The sequence below is a fragment of the Dysidea avara genome, chromosome 3, assembly GCF_963678975.1.
Source record: "Dysidea avara chromosome 3, odDysAvar1.4, whole genome shotgun sequence".
NCBI classification, from domain to species: Eukaryota; Metazoa; Porifera; class Demospongiae; order Dictyoceratida; family Dysideidae; genus Dysidea; species Dysidea avara.
In genome coordinates, this window is record NC_089274.1 from 39,508,565 (window position 1) to 39,523,800 (window position 15,236).

The window sequence follows — 15,236 nt, forward strand, 5'->3', positions numbered from 1 at the left end:
ATATGAATTAGTTGTTCACTAAACTATCCCATGCAAGTCCAGTAAATTCCCAGTTAATTTTCAGTGGTTAGTGCCATTTACCTTGCTGTATTGTTGGCCACACCTCAGGCCATACTTGCTGCTAATAATGATTAGATAGCTATGGAAACTGTCCATTACTAAAATAGCTACCCTCCCTAAGTCAAATCAGCATTGACTGTTACACTAGTTGCAAGTCCTTTCTCACCATCACTGTGGGATTCCAGGTTGTAACAAGTAATATTGAGGCTCTTCCAAAAGTGGGGTTCCATGGAACCCTTTGAATTCCCCTGGATCCATCCCTGTGTAGTGTCTGCATGTCTTTGTGTTTATTAAAATCCACCATTGCATGCAGTGTACCTCTGATCATTATGCAAAGTATATGTATAAGTCATCATTTACTGTATAAGTTACACTGCTAATAGTGTAGAGTTGAGTTTTACTGATATTCTTCTTGCAGATTCTTACATTAAAGCACTGCATATGCTTGTGCTATGTTTGTCTCTTGATCACACCCTAGTGCAATATTTTCTATATCTCACTCACTGCTATCTAGTATGCAATTGTAGTGATTCTCTCCTCCAAGTCTTTGCTTGCAAAGTTATCAATTAATTAACTCCATTCAACTGTAATTGCTAGTAGTTTGGCTGCCTTTTACTCTCTTATTCTGAATGAAATTGCCATTCTTTAGAGTTTTGGACGTTACAGCAGTGTTGATGCTTATGAGTAATGCATTGATGATAAAACAAAGCAAAACACCACAGGAATCACTATGAAAGAACTACAACTCAAGTGTGACTTGGCTTAACAGAATTGACTGACTGTTCATCATTTTCCTGAGTAACAGATGTCTCCACAAAGACTATACAGAAAGGTTTGCTGTGAACAAGGGTGAATCACTGATCTTTTACTATACACGTGTAAGACTAAATCATTTGCCATTTTAATTCATGAGTTCATATGCTTGTATTGCAACTATACTTCAGTCACATTGTCATGGTACTTTAGTTACCATGTTCATATAGTATGAAGATTGTAAAGATTAAACTGATACCACCAGAGTAGAAACGGTACATAGCACTTGATAATATTAATTAATGGAAATACAAGATAGTAACTGGTGTTTGATAATTGGGTATAAAAATGAGGTTACTGGACATATGGAATAAAGTATAAATCTCGTAGCATTTACTCTTTATTGCAATTACGTGTACTAACACTGCTGCAGATATCACCTCTGATCATTTGGTTACCAATTACTTTTACTTTAATGGACACACTGTTTTTACAGCAAACTTGTTTTGTTTTTTTTTCTCCATGACTTATTTTTGTGAACCAAGTAAATTCATATAAATTACATAAGTGAAGCATGAGTTACTTAAATAGACTATTAGTCTGTCAGTAATGGGTCATTAGTTTGTAAAAGTAATGTATTATTGTAATTGTATTGTGAACTAATAACTTGTTTTTTAACTGCAAGAAATCACCTTCTATTATGACTACACATACAATTCTACTGCTATATTAAAACCTTGCAGTTTACTTTGGGCATGGCCTGTGCTACCACTAAGCCATCAACGTAACTCAGATTTGTTGCCTTTATTTGCAAGCGAGTAAAGATGTTTTACTCATGTTACCTAAGCTCTTCATTAAGTTTGTTTAGCTGCTTTCCAAATGTTATAGCAAACTCAATGGCAAATAAGCCATAATATGTTGCAATGGGGAAAGTTCGAAGCTACTTTAATTGGAATGAGTTCAATTTTTTCTCCAATTCCAATTGATAGGGCAAGTGAACAAATAATATTTTTACTTGGCCAATACTGTTATTCACTAGTTGAGGCACAACCCAATGATGTCTACTTTACAGTATTTATCTGCACCTTATCTCTAACTGCCTTCTCTGTTAGTACATACTTTTTATTTAAGCAGTGTACCCATTCACTTAATTGATCTCTGTGTCAGTTAATTCTTCTCCTATTATGGTACATTCCAAATCTATTGGCTTTATCTTTTCTTTTGTGGAATCCACTACAACCATCAGCTCAACTCCATCTTAGACCTCAACAAAGACCTGTCCAGCAGTGACGCCATTAAGTGAACAATTAGAAGAAACTGCTGCACTTGGAGCTCTAATTATAGTACATCATTGCAGGATTCTCAATGGAAATCTGTGTCGTTTTGATTAACAATTACACATTCCAGTAATACAAAACCTATAGGAATTAGTGTAATTCTTTTTCTCTATGTATTGATGGAAGTTGTATGAAAATATGACAAAGCAGCTGAGAGTTATGGCGCAGTGAATATACATTCTTTGCTATCTGGGAACACTGCTTCACTTGTCTATTAACTACTTGCATAGCAACTAAGACATGAGGAATGTAATTGCTGTGCCAAGTTTTTGTGCTCTTTCTGGCCATGCCTTGTTCCTTTCTAACATGTGGATTGCTCTGACAACCTCAAATATCAGAATCTATAGAAAATCTGGAAACAGAAATGACACCTTCGAAATCAATAATAAACCAACTGATTAACAGAACACAACATTTTATGGGAAGTTGTATCTAACACTGGAATTTTTAGCTGCAGGTAAGCTCTAACTCCTTCTATATATGGTACTGTTGTCTTTGATAATTAGTGTAATAAACAATTCTATAGTTCCACATGCCATACCCACATTGGTTAGCTATGTAATTTGCATAAATTCTAGTGCACTTTCACCCATTGGTCGCTTATCATGACTCAACAGTATGAAACTCAATGTATGATATAGTGCTGAATAAGAAAGAAGCCTTTTTCACACTACAAAAGATAAGTTCATGTCACTTTGGTCTTCACTCTGGTAGCCTTTCTCAGCACCCTGTGTGGAGAGATAACTATTTGGTAGCAGTTTAATCACTTTTAGCCTGGCACAGATCCTACGGAAAAAAACAACAAAAAACACTTTTGTTTGGGAAAATAATCTGTATACATGTTTGCTTGACTTTTATAACCACAGACACCATGATAATCAAGCTTTGTTCTACCACAGGCTATGTACTGAAAGTCTTTGTCATTGTTCATCATCAAAACACATATTTTACAGTACCTCTAATAAAGGGGAAAGGTTTCAGAAATTCTTTGTCTGTCTCAAGAGGGTCACCAACATTGTGGTTCCCTGTCGGCTTGGCTGGCATCAGCAATACTCCTGTTCAGCTCTTATAAACCACTGATACCCAAAGGGAAATTTTAAGGAAGCCTTAGTTGTCATGAAACATTCCTTGTGGGTTAACATTCCCAGTTAATGGCTATCTAATGGACAAGTGGCTTACCAACTGCAATACCTGGTTAGCTTATGATGTTGATGGTTGGCAAGGTTATTTCAAGTCTATGCATGTGTATAGGCAATGTGACTGTGATCACTGATGTTATGTTGAATATAGCTTGAAGACATGCTTGCAGGGAACTACTTAGCAAAATGCATTATAATTGACCCACTAACTGTTATATAAACAACAGCTGCTTCTGGGATATTCTCCTCCACATTTGGTAACACTAGTTTATACAGTGGTAATAGTGTTATGGCTTTTTAACAATCCCACATAGTTTTTTTTTTTACCTTCCTTTCCCTCTTGTAAGTGTCCAGACATCCATCTGCTCACTGATAAAGTGAAACATCTCAAATTGGATCAGTAAGGTCACCTGTCTAAACTGAACGTTGCAAAAATTCCCGAATATTCTCACTTGTGTGCAAGTAACTTAGCCACTTGCCAGAAATTGTGTGACCAGAATAGACAGGTTCATACTTCTGTTGTATGTGAATGCAGAACATTGTTGCAGCAAGTCTATATCTGTGTAAGTGCACAAATAACATTATAACAATAATAATAATAAAAAATATGTGTGTCTAATGGAGAATCGATAATACAAGTAGCTGGTATTATACAGTGACATATTTATCCAGTAGCTACAAATAATTAACATCAAATGATGTATAGACAGAATTACATAACTACAAATGTGAAAATGAAAAGTTTTCTCCACAAAAAAATAATAATAGCCACGTTTTGAAAAATGGTGTGGCTTTATAAGCTTGAATGAAAAAGTTGTGAAATTAAAGGTGGCAGCTAAGAGATGGCTGTAATGAAAATGCATGGCTATAATCATTATTAAAATTTGTTTTCGTTCACATCATTGCAGCTATTTCTTGGCCACCTGTATGCATGAAAGTGCCATTTTCTTTCTTCCTATCAATATACCCACAGTGTGGCATGCTGGCTTTCTTGGCCTTACGGTAGTGTGTCTTGATTATTCCTCCTCACAAAGCAGTGAAGTTGTGAAAAGTGGGTTTAAACAATTGTGAAATCACAGGTGGGGGCCACGTTTATGCAGAACAGACTATTATTATTATTGTTTGTGTGTAGTGTTATTTGTAATTCTTATGCATTGGTTTTTGTAATTATTGGCGTGTTGTAATTAGGATAGTTCATTAGTTCCTGTAACTTGATTAGAACAAGTGCACATGTAACTGTGTTAGCAGAGGATATTAACCCTAGTATTGCACATTGGTTTGCCTAAACCATTCACCTCAGGAGATGTTGTGGAGTGGTTTCATAGATACAAAATTTATTGTTGTACGAATGCGTGAGACACAGAGAAGAAAGCCTTGAAACTGCCAACACTTCTAGAAGGCAAAGCTCTTGCTGTATGGCTTGAATCAACTGAAGAACAACAAAAAGACTACACATTACCACAACAAAAGATCACTGACGCCATCATGCCAATGCAGTTTGTTTCATTAGACAATTTCCACAAGCACTCACTACTGCCAGGGGAATCTCTGACATTGTATGTTCACCAACTGAAACAGCTTCTCACTCAAGCCAGGCCAGGTATTGCTGATGCAGCGAAAGACCATTATTATTACACCAATTCCTTGCTGGAATTCTGCAAGAAGTTAGTAAACAACCCCATGCCATGGGAGCGATACTTTCTGTGCAACAAAGTTGGTTATCTTCAGTACTCATATCCAGCACAATGCTCAAACTGATAATCGTTGCTGTTTTACTTGTAATCAGCCAGGTCATGGTTGGCAAATGTGTCAACAGGGAAACGGGAAAGGGGTGACTGCATGAGGTAGCAGCTGCCCCAGTCGACCTTAAACCCACAAACTGTCACTGTAGTTACTGTCAAAAGCAAGGCCACTGTGATAACAGAGGTGGGTAACAAGTTATGTTTGATTCAGGATCTGCTGTATCCCTTCTGCAGAAGAGTGACATGAACCAGATGTCCTTAGTATAGCATGTGCACAAGCAATCCAGAGTCAGGTTTATAACAGCTGCTGGTGAACTGCTAGCAGTTGTTGACCTACCGGTATGAGTGGGTGACTTCAAGACTGTGCATGAATTTATGGTGGTCAACTGTCTCATTTACCCAGTTATACTAGAAGTAGACTTCCTTCAGAAGAATGCACTCACCTTGGATTTCACTTCCACACCCATCAGTGCATATCATGGTGGTACTATGTCCTCACCGCAAGTGGAGGCATTGTGGAATGCTGGGCAGCATGCAAAGAGTAAATGCTGCACTGCAGCTGTAGTGAGTGATGAAAGCCCTTTAGATGACTAGTATCCCAAGATATGGTAATGTACCACAGTTTGATGCACTCACCTTGTTCCAGACATACAAAATTTGACACATTGTTGACAAAGTATCATTGTCTGTTTAAATCTGTTCCAGCATTGGCTAATCATCACATTCCCACAACAGGTAACCCAGTTTGCATACCTCCAAGACAAATACCTGCTCACTACAAGGAGGAAGTGGAATACCAATTTCATCAAATGCCACAGAAAGGTGTAATAGAAGAGGGCAGTAGTCCATGGATGGCACCAGTAGTTATGTATGGAAGTGAAGTGGTGAAATTCGCCTGTGTGTTGATTATCATGAACTGAATACGAACACTGTTAAAGCTGAAGTGCTATGGTGGTAGCACCTAGAGGTGCTATTTTTTGACTGGAACAGTTAAAATTCAGTACTTCTAGGTGCTACCACAGCACATCAGTTTTAACAGTGAAGACACAGAAAAATGCATACCCCTCACTACCTGATGATGAAGTTACCCTAGACTTACATTCAGAATATTGGCAACTTCCTGTTCACCCAGATGACTGCCTCAAAACAGCCTCTTGTCCAGGACCAGGTATGGGACTTTTTCAGTTCTGATGTCAGAGTCTGACAGTCAGCCAATTTCCTGTCAATATTGCATATTGAAGAATGCTACACTACTGCTGGAGAGCAGCCTTACAAAGGTAGTAATATTTAGTTAAGCTGTTTGTTTATGGTTTTTTTGGCATGACTATATATATCTTTAGTACTGAAAGTACATCTTTAGTACTGAAAGTTTAAAACTGGGTACCAGTACATATTTATGTTTTGGCAGGACAAACTCTGTGATGTACTGGCAGTTTGACAGTGCACTTAAAAAATTACTGGGAGCCCAGGATGTATGCCATGACTTGAACTAACTTTCTAAGTAAAATGCAGAGTAGCAATAACCCATTTTCACGCAAGGGCTAAGGAATGTCATGGTTGGTAATTGGTACTGTGTAACATCTGGTGTCCTTCAGGAGGCCCTAAAATGTATTGATTCCTATGGGACTGGAAACTTTGAGCGCTCCAGGTGCACAAACTGTACTGTTTTTCTCTATTACAAGAACGAATATTAATAAAGCAATTCATAGGCGTGTTGTTGGTCCTTGAATGGCAGCAATGGGATATTACACAAGCCAGAATGACGTGATCTTCATGTGGGCTGTACATGCTATTTATAGTTACTGTTTGCTGCTTGTAAGTATACAGTACTTCTAGCGTTGGTAGCGTCTATCATGGAGCAAGCGTCATGCAACAACGAGCCTGTCATGAGCTCAGGACTTTAGGTGAAGCTTACTGCAACTAATGTTCCAGGAGCTGAGCTAGCAGAACCATTCAAAATTCATGGTATCCCAGCTTTAAAGAGATGGCTTTTCTGTCATGACATTAAACCAGCTTTGAGTTGGAGAAAGCCTCAGTTGATCAACGGTAATATTTAACGCACAATTTGCACATACCAAAATTAACAGTGAAGTGTAAATATGCATCATGGGATTAATTCACACTGTTGATGAACTTGTCTTGCATACTGTGCTAGGATCCATGAAGCTCAGGATGAGGGTTTAGATGTAGTGGCTGTTGATGGCTCATACCTGTATAAAAGATGCAACAGCTATAAACAACAATGGAGTGTACACAGAACCACCTGACCTTCCTACATGTGCTCTGCTTTCTGGTTGGGAGGTAAAAACTGAAGCCAACGTTAATGAAGTCAATCAAAAACTTCCTTGTATTACCTCTGGCATGGTCTACTCATATCTTGCCAGAGAAACCCGATGGAAGAAGTACATTTAGAGCACTAACCAGAGGTTACATACAGTGGTCTCCAAATGATGTCTGTAAACTTGCAGCACTCAATCAATTTCCACATTGAATCCACCATGAGACCTTCTATGAAAGCTGGTAGTTATCAAGTATGGATAATGCTGGGGAAAAATGATTTAGGTTATGCCCATGTTTTATGTGCAACTTGTGGATGTGCAGCAGGGTACGTTTTAGAACTCATGCATGCACACCCTACATAACACATACAAAATAGAAGGAAAATTATGTATAAAACTACACCAAAGACTCCCATGTATTAAGTTTCTATATTTTCACTTACACATTTTTTGTCATTTCAGGTTGTCAGCCAGCAGCACTCATGCATCAGCCTTGCTTCACACATTGGAATTTCTGACCATGCCACGATTTCAACTTAATCCGCCAAATGAATTGCTGTATTTCTCTTCCCTTGATGATGATACGCCCATTACATCTCTTCTGTGCCAGTGGAAACCACCTAAAAGATGAAAGAAAGCACATTGCCAATGGCACAGGTACAGTTTGAAAAATGTACTTACGGGAAAACAAAGATGCGAAAGTTAGTTCTTTTGAATGATTTTGATCCCCGGCCAGTACAATACAGAGGTACTGTAAAAAAACAATCTTTCAACTTTATTAGAGAAAATCAGTGGTAATCATCTGTGCATATCACTATTATTTGATGAGCATTTTCAAACCCGCAATGGTTCAGAGCCAACTGATCTACGGCTTCCTGACAAGGACTCCTTGAAAGCAATGGTTGAAACGTTTAAAGCAACTTTGTCAATCTCTGCTGAACAAATCCGAGAAGTTAAATGCAACACTAGACAACAGTGTACATCATCATTGTGGTATGATGCCAGGCGATACCGTTTAACTGCATCACTATCTGGATCAATTCTACATAGACTCCTCCAGATAGCTTGGTAAAAAGGATGCTACAACCACAGCAGTTTTCATCTCCAGCAACCGACTGGGGTATCACTCATGAAGCAGTTGCCCAGCAGAAATATATTTAATACAGTATATGCACAGCCATGGTCACATTGAGTTGTCAGTTGTATCATGTGGTTTTCATATTAGCTAATCCCACCCATATCTAGGAGCTTCGCCAGATGGTGCAGTGTATGACCCATCTAATTTAGAGCAGCCATTTGGGTTCTTGGAAATTAAATGTCCATATACTGCTCGTAATGTATCACCTGTAGAAGCATGTGCCTTTCCTGGCTTCTTTTGTATTACAGTGAGGAAAGCAGATGGTAAAGAATCAGTGGTTCTTCAAATAAGCCATTCTTACTATGTGCAGGTCCAAGGACAAATGACCATAGGGGGAAGATCATGGTGTGACTTCGTTGTATATACCACAGTTGGGATCAGTGTACAAAGGGTCCATTTTGATGCTAAGTTCTGGCATAATTCTCTTTGCCCAAACTGATAGAATTCTATGACAATTGCATTGGACCAGAGATTGTCAGTCCAGTTTGCAATTTGGGTTTACCCATCAGGAATCTGAAAATAGATGATCACGAAACAATAAGAACAGAACTGCCATTACAAAATTTCATGTTTGCATGAAGACAACACAGCCAATAAGTACAACCTCAACAATGACAACGACAACAACAACATCGAGTGTGAGAACAAAAGCTATATCAGCAGTACCAACAACTCTGATGATACCACCGCCAGCAACAGTGACATCGGAATTACAACCACAGCGATTGCAATGACGACAACAACAATAACAACCACACTTACAGGAACATTTACCAGTTCTTGATTTCATATATACATTACATGCTAAGACAAAGGTTCTATAGGGTATTATAATTGACATTTAACTCTTGGAGCATGTCTAATTGTAAAGCTCCTGTCTACCATTATAGATATGCCTGGTTTATCTTTGAGTGTTTCAAGGAAGCCAGAGGAGCTCGTTAACTGTACATCTGTAATGGACCCTACAAACACTGGAGATATAAAGTTGATGGCACCATTAGGAGTACATGCAACCAAAAATTTCACTGTATTATGATGTTTGTATTGGCTCCAAGTTGAGGACTGCATAAACAAATTTGATAGTGTGTCAATAAAAACTTCACTCCCATCAATTATGGCGTATGTGCTGGGATATGACATTTGAAAAGAATATGGTAAGGTTCCCATCACTTGCTCCACAGTTGGTGACCAATTCAACTCTTTAAAATGGTGGTACAAAAAAACACCCATGTTGTGAAGTACCGAGATACTAAGTTTGTAGATATACCAAACCTAAAAGCCAATTCTTTTAACTTAAGGTTTAGTCTCAACTTAACTAATGTTAAAAAAGGCTGGTTAATGGGGCTCAATTTGCATTCATAATTCCATTGGCCAGTGCGTCATTCTTTTGCACCCCAATAATTTAGCTCATTCATGTACAACTGGACCCAGAAACTCATAAAAAGCTAAAAAAAACCTCATAAGAGATAAATCCTGTGTAGAATCAAAACAAATTGTCATCATGCTGGATTTGCTCGATTCAAAAAGGTTCGGGCTTTTTTTTCTGAGACTTCATAGCAGTGAGTGAAAGCTGCTCTGGTGCTGTGTCTGCAGGTGTTGAAACAGTATTAGATGCAGTGCTAATAGTGGAAAGCTCTTTTCTATGTTCTCTAGCCTTTGCTCTCTTTGCCCTTGGTAGTTTTTTTTTTAATAGGAGATGGAAACTGCTTGCCTAAGTTTAGTTGTGGTTCTTGGCTGGTATCCCCACCCAGAAAATGTCGAGAGCATATACAAGAATGAGGTGTATGTTGTTCTTCAGTCATTTCTAACAGTTGAAACCAGCACTTCCGTTGTGCTGTGAATCAATGAAACGAACAGTCCAGGTCCTTTTTTTAAGTTATAGAGCAGTTTCAAAACCATGGTAACCAAAAATTACACAATGGACCACACCCAAATCGCCATGTTTTTGTACCAGACTGTATGATGTTGCAAGTTGAATTCCTCGCTAAATTCATGCCAAGACATATTATTATGTGAGTAAATTAGATGCCAGTGATAGAATAAATATGTGACCGGATTTGCAAAAAGGGGTCTTCCACACACATCTATGAACTCACACTGTGAAAAAAGGAGGGATATAATATGGTATTTCCAGTGGCTTATTGAATACAAATAAGCCGTAATATAAATCCTGCATTATACTCATCTTATACTTTAGTATAATCCATACTCTACTATTACATATATGGTTTCAGTTTATTTACCACATTACCTCAAATAGCTTATATCTAATATAATTCCCACACTATACCATCACATATATGGTTTCAGTATGTTTAACACATTAACTAAAGCCTTATGTGAGATTGTTAGTATAATATAGGTTATATCAAGGTTTTTTGTATTCAATAAGCCACTGGAAATACCATCTTATATCCCTTTTTTTCACAGTGTCAGAAGACCATAACTCAGTATTCAACAAACATATTAACCTGAAACTTTCTCTAACTACTAAGCTATGTTGGCTCTCAATACTGACCAAATTTCAAATCAATAGCCATTTCCAATCTGAAGTTATGAGTTGTCAAAGTTGGTAAATTGGATGTGTGTGGAAGACCCCTTGTTGCAAATCCGGTCACATATGTAGGTGAGTTATTAGGCATTAATAGACGTATACTGCCCCCAACAGGGCAGTTTCGTAGGAAAGAGAAATGCGTAAAGATGGATTAGGTCAAATTACGACCTATTCACCGCCCAAAGGTGGTTAACACTAGGGGAAACTTACACTATAGGTCTTTATCCAACACCACAGCATCGTACAACCACATCCAGCTATTCCAGGATTAGCCAGAGCTCCTGAAAGGCATGAAACCGGTAATGGCATACTGCCAAACTGTGATAAAATGCCAGCAAAAGAAGACTCTTAGAGGTGAATTTTACTAGAGTTAAGTTTTATGGTCGAAATCAACCATCAGGTAAAGTTAGTTTAACGTTCTTATTTTGCTGGATGCTTTTTCACACGAAGTGGCAATCCCAGCACATGGAAAATTTTGATTGGACTCTGGCTAACTTGGGGAATAATAATGAATAACCATCCACTCGCATCAAATTCTCAAAAATCTGAGCAAGAAACTGGTAATCAAGTTTCATTGGCCTGATGTTACTGTACAATTTGAATAGGTTAAATATATAAATAAATCACTTCATAAACATCTAATGCATTTTTTTGTAGATGAAATGGCCTCAGATGCCATTTTGCAGCTATTGAAATTCAAATTTTTTCTGGGTGGGGGATGCCCCTTCAGCAGCATATACAGTGTCCTATAGCCGAGGCCCTAACTGTGCCCTACCAATAGGGAAAGTCTAGATACGCCACAGTTTTAGGGCCTCCTGAAGGACACTGGATGTTACACAATCTGTGTAAATTGGTGTTCATTTGAGATTCCGCAAATACTTTAGCTTGCATGGAAATGGACTATCGTTACCCTTGGATTATAGTACCACTACACAGCAACTCTAGTGTTACTAGCATGCTGAGCGCACTAAAGAAGAGAGATAGCTAAACTTATAATGATGTATAAAATTATTAATGATCTTGTTGATATCCCAAAGATTACTTTACCCCTAATGATCCATGATTAAGAAAAGGATACTACAAGCAACTGATTACACACATTGACTTGCATAAGTTTTCCTTTTCCCCCTCTGTGATTAAACATTGGAACCTCCTCCCCCTACATAGTTAATTCCCCTTCCCTGGATAATTTTTGTAATAACTCAAGCAATTTTATCTTTGTGTTATAATCATTTGTGATTTCTGCACAGTAAAAACAAATAATAACAATAACAAGGTGGTGGCTGAGAAATGACTGCGAAGGCAGGTAAATGGCAAAAAATTTAATAACGACAATTCAGGTGAATTTGGTGCCAAATCCTAGTGAAACTTAGAGGAGGTAATGCAAATTCACCTAAATTGTCATAAACTGTTTTGCCATTAGTCTACCATCTCAGCCATTTCTTGGCCGCCAGCCACCTTGAATTTCACATCTTTTTTCACCCTGGTTCTTTGGAGGCCACACTTTTTTTTACAGCTTGGCTGCTTTTTGATTAGCTTGCATTTAACTAACATCCATTATAGCTATACAATCTTCAGCAACACTTTACCTTTTCAAATGATCAAGAGATACTCTAATAGAACAGTCACCCTAATACAACAGTCAGGCAATTATTCAGCCAAGAGTTGTACCTGAATGAAATAGACTGGATGATAAAATTATTGAGGCTGACTGTGTAGAAAATTTTAAATGAAAACTAGCACTCACTATATTAGTTACTATAAACTTATTTTAATTTGTACATCAGCATTATGACCCTGGACAGTCCTGCTGATTAAATTCTAATAAAGTGGCGAAATCAGCGTCACTTTAATTAAATTATAGAGGATCTAATATTCTGTACTTAGTACCAAGACTGAGATACCCTAAGAGGTCAGTCACCCTAATACAACAATAAATTATTTTATTAATTACATTGTGATACTGCTAAAATAACTTTCAATCTCTAATTATCACAAATCTCCTGGGGGCATGCCCCCAGGTCCCCTAGAATAGCATACTTTAACATGCTAGTTTGCTTTGCATGCTAAGATATGTTCCCTTACAATATTATGGTTTAATTAAAGCATTGGATTATTGACCTAAAATCCAATCTAAGTGCTTCCAAAGTTTCAAAATTTTCTAGAAACCCTATACTCGAAAACTTCTTCTTTGTAGTACCAAAAAAGGAGAAAATGAAATACATTCACCTCTATTGTATGGCTGCTTGTCAGTTGAAGTGGAATCTAGGATTTTTTTTAAATTACTATAACGGATAATTTAATCTGTTTAGTTTCTCAGGTGCTAAACAATTCATTTAGGAGGTACAAGTGATCAGTACCTTGGGGACTTGAGAAATCATTAAGGCAAAATCTGGCCACTTTTCTCTGCAATATTATTTGAGGTATGGAGGTCCCATACAGGTGATGCATATGCAAACACTGGCCTATATTACATTTCACAGCGCTTGGATTTCACATATATTTTTCCTGGATTTTTTGGAGGCCGCACCCTTTTTTACAGCTTGGCTGTTACATATTAGAGATCACTAATTCATACCTAAAGCAAGCCTATGGCCAGCTTTGGGTATTTATTTTAACTTGTCTTTCTTTACTACAGGAATGAGGATTATGAGGGAAAAGATTTTAAATTATTTGTTTAGCTACTATACATTTATCAATTGTGACCCACTAAAAACTGATAGTTTTTACAAATTCCTCAAATTCCATTTTATAATTCTCTGTTATCTATTGTAACAAAGGAGTGGACAGCCAAAGTTTCAGCCTTTTGTGATGAATAGTTTTGGAGTTATAGTGATAGACAGTTTGGGCAGGAATAAACTTGATTTGTGTAACAATAATACGGCAAATAAATTACAGGCGCTTACTTATTTTATCATAACTCACAACTGAAACAAGGTATGTAGATGGGGCTTGGTTCAGTCTGTTCACCATGAGGTATAGAGTTTTCCCTGTGCATCTCTGTGTGGACAAAGAAGAAGGCCATTTCAACAATTAAATTATGACAGTAAACTTTATTTCTACCGCATCATACATAAGTGCCCATAACTCACATACCGTACACTGTATGAACTAGTGGTGTGCGATATCAGGATTTTTATTTCGATATTATATCGATACAATATTGGGGTAAATATTGAAATTTCGATACGATTTTCGATAATTTTTAATTGTGTGGGTGGTGTAATTGCGTGGGCGGCCGATATTTATAAATATGCTTGAAATACAATTTGCACACAAACTATTGCTAATAAGCCTAGAAAACTGGCAGACAAGTTTTTTAAAGTGGCTATATAGATAGTACAGAACCAGCCTTCATTTCTAGCATGATTGCGCAATCACACACTAAATGCTGTAGATTTATCGAAATATTCTTCGATATTTCGATAATTATCGCAAAATATTACCTTTTTGATAAATATCGAAATCTGCTAAAGCAGTATTGAAAATCGATACGATAACGATATCGACAAAATTATCGCAAAATCGATATTTTTTTGATATATCGCACATCACTAGTATGAACACAAAACAAAGATTTTCTTTCTCCCAATGAACAGGAACATCTGGTAGGTTTTATTGATTTGAGCTTTGTTTCAGTAAAATCACAAAGCAATTGAAACATGCATAAAATTTTATTACTATGCATATTTTTACCCAGTTTATTTCAATACATTGTAATAGCAAAATTATGGCAAAATATTACCTTTTTGATAAATATCGAAATCTGCTAAAGCAGTATCGAAAATCGATACAATAACGATATCGACAAAATTATCGCAAAATCGATATTTTTTCGATATATCGCACATCACTAGTATGAACACAAAACAAAGATTTTCTTTCTCCCAATGAACAGGAACATCTGGTAGGTTTTATTGATTTGAGCTTTGTTTCAGTACATCACAAAGCAATTGAAACATGCATAAAATTTTATGTAGTATGCATATTTTTACCCAGTTTATTTCAATACATTTTAATAGCAAAATAGAATTTTGGAGTGGCTATTCATATGGCAGTCATGTATGAATAGTTCTTGGGCTATTTGGATGGCATTCATGTGATTCATAATAAACTAGCTAGCTAGTTCAACGATTTTTGCATTCTGAAAACTACACGTGGCTTTGGCACGTAAGTGTGGTGGTGTGAACATTTGCTCTGCACTGGTACATCTTTGACTAGAGTAAATTGTCGA

The 15,236-nt window shown here is 37.2% G+C and overlaps 1 protein-coding gene and 2 long non-coding RNA genes across 4 annotated transcripts in view; 1 reads left to right on the forward strand and 2 right to left on the reverse strand.

Moving 5' to 3' along the window:
- LOC136250936 (uncharacterized) overlaps positions 1 to 15,236 on the forward strand; it is a 44,168-nt gene that overhangs the window by 2,378 nt on the left and 26,554 nt on the right. The window lies entirely within an intron of this gene.
- Positions 2,770 to 3,239, reverse strand: LOC136248273 (uncharacterized). Its single transcript, XR_010697744.1, has 2 exons — positions 3,107 to 3,239; positions 2,770 to 2,936 (listed from the first exon to the last, which is right to left on the reverse strand). It is a non-coding gene; the product is annotated as an uncharacterized lncRNA (long non-coding RNA).
- Positions 7,082 to 14,135, reverse strand: LOC136250937 (uncharacterized). The gene is made up of 5 exons (XR_010698848.1): positions 13,909 to 14,135; positions 7,992 to 8,961; positions 7,754 to 7,930; positions 7,300 to 7,574; positions 7,082 to 7,241 (listed from the first exon to the last, which is right to left on the reverse strand). It is a non-coding gene; the product is annotated as an uncharacterized lncRNA (long non-coding RNA).